The following is a 2,838-nucleotide window of genomic DNA, read 5'->3' on the forward strand; positions in this document are numbered from 1 at the left end:
GGGGGTGAATGTGGCTTGTAAATTTATGCATTGCCTTGTTTTTGGATAATTTAAGTTCCCTTTTAAATAGAGCATTTGCTCTTTTGTAGTTTATTATGTTTTCAGTTGTTATGTGCCTTTTTACTTTATTCCAAAAGCGATTTCTATCTTTCTTCAATCTTTCGAGTTCTTTGTTCCACCAAGGTGTACATTTCGTCAAATATTTTACTACATAAAACTATAGCATTTGAAGTATATTTTGTGAAATTTTCATCCAAAAATATTTAAAAATACGGCAATGGCAGAAATTATTCGGACGCATCTCAAAAAAAAGTAGTTTTGCGGTGGCCCTCATAACTCGGTGTTAAATCATCTGAAATCAAAAAACCAAAGTTATTTCGTTAGATAATCGTTTTCTCCGGGTAACGCCGAGAGGGTTTTTGAAATTAAAAATTTTTCGATTTTTGGGAACACGTTAAAGTCAAAAACACGATTTTCGCGTAAAAAATCGGTGAATTAGTTACCGTAAAAACAAAAGTATCACCAAATTCGAAAAAAACTCTTCGGCGTTACCTTGTAAAACATCTACAGAAAAAGTGTTCAAAATTTCAAAAGGATCGGTGCAGTTGTTTCAAGGCTATGAGGGGCACCGACTTTGAAAACGTAAGTTGTGGGAAAAACGCTTTAAAGTACAAATGGCGCGCGGTTGTGCCAGGTAGGTAGCAACACTTACATGGCTGTATCTTTGTAAGTTTTGCTCCGATTCATCTAAAATTTTCACAGAATATTCTTGAAAGGTTGTTCATTTAAAAAACCAAATAAAAAAAATGCAAAAATGAAAATTTAAAAACGTTACACCCCCCTTAATCCCGTTGGATTATTTTTTGTGGGGAGCCGTTAAGGACAAATGCTATGCGAACCATCCAGAGACGATTGATGCTTTAAAACACGAAATCGAAGTTGCCATTCATGAAATTGGAGCCCAAACAATCGAAAATGTGCTTAAAAATTGGGTTGATCGAATGGCCTACTGTAAAGCCAGTCGTGGCAGTCATTTGAACGATATTATTTTTCATTCATAAATGACAATGTTTAATCTTCAAAATAAAAAAAAAACGTTTGAAAAAATATTGATTAGTTTTTTTTTTTTATAGCCGATTCAAAAAGCAAATTTTACATGGCTCACCCTATACATATAGTAATTTATTATTTTTGAAAAATTTGTTTCCAATACCTGTGGTATTCCATGTCAAGTGATTCAACTATTTTGGGGTGGTCTTAAATTTTTCTGAAAGTTGATTTATTTGTAGGCTGGGTATAATCAAATGTAAACTGAAGAAAATCAATAATTTGGAATTCATTTAATGTTGAATATTTTGGTATAGAGCTTTTAAAGTCAATTATCTTCGGTTCATTTTAACACTTAACATTTTTTAAATTTTATTTTTTAGGATAAAATATTTTTTTATAAAAAAATATATTTTTTATATTTTTATAAAAAAATATATTTTTTATTATATTTAAATATATTTATAAATAAAATAATTTTATATTTATAAATAAAATATTTTACTTAAAAAAATATTGTGGAAATTTTTCTTGTATCAATTTATTATTTATTTTTATTTTTAACACTTAACTTTTTTTTTAGTTTAATTTTTTAAGAAAAAATATATTTAAAAAAAACCTTTCAGAAAATTTTTGGAAATTTTACCGGGAGCAATTTTTTTTTTTTTTGTTACTTTTATCAGATTTTTTCTTCTTATCTTTTGCATTAAGGCATTCTCAGATAAACTGTTCCTTGAGGCGCAACACTTTGGTGAGTGCGTACCAATTTGGTTTTCGATCAAATCGGAGCTGCACTATAGCACTTATCATGATCCGATGATATCAAACTTAACATTTACAACAAATTCGTAACTTTCTTAATGCTTGTGGACCATGTGAAAACTTTCGACTCAGTTGATTACGGACTACTTCACTTGAAACTTAAAACAATATTCAACTTTTCAAGCGCCGGCATTGAGTCTAATAAAATCTTACCTTAGTGATCGTAAGCAAGCTTTTTATGCCGATTATGTTCAATTTTATGTTAGTTGTACCTTTTGTGTCCATCAATAAATGTATTAATAACCTGAACTCTGACTTAGAAAACGTTAACAAGTGAGCCTGCGATAATGGGTTGATCTTAAATCTAAACAAGTCACATTAATGCATCGTTATTTAGAAAAATACATTTAAACTTGACGACTGCAATGAAATGAAACTGAAAAATTCTATTATAAAACTTGTACGCACTGCAAAGGACATAGGAACAACTTTTAATAGAAATCTGACATGGAATAACACCATCTATAGTGGACCACCCAGCACTTAACCCCAGTGAAAATTCGACTGCTTGTAGCAAAAATGTTCTTAATACCAACGCTACTTTATGGTTGTGAACTTTATGCCGATTGGGATAGCCTATGTTGTAGTAAACTTACTGTCCTTTACAACAATATTGCTAGATAAATTTATTGTATAAAACACCACGAGCAGATATCCGTTTTTTTCTAAATTAATATTCTGCATACGATTTAATGACTTGCTGCAGTTAATATGTTTAACACTTCTTCACAAAGTCAGTATTTCTAAGGAGCGCAAATATCTTATGGACCGACTTCATTTTGCATAATCGTCTCGATTTCTTAACTTACTTAGTATGAAATACAGTTGCATTGTAACAGAACGTCAGTTTTTTGTCCTTGCTGTCCGTCCTCGTACCACAAAAATCAAAATAATCAGAAGCAAACCGGGCGCTAGAAGTGAACTGATAGTTGCTAATGTGTATGTATATTTCACCTTTTCTCTCCTCTT

Source organism: Anastrepha obliqua, chromosome 4 (assembly GCF_027943255.1).
Source record: "Anastrepha obliqua isolate idAnaObli1 chromosome 4, idAnaObli1_1.0, whole genome shotgun sequence".
Lineage (NCBI taxonomy): Eukaryota > Metazoa > Arthropoda > Insecta > Diptera > Tephritidae > Anastrepha > Anastrepha obliqua.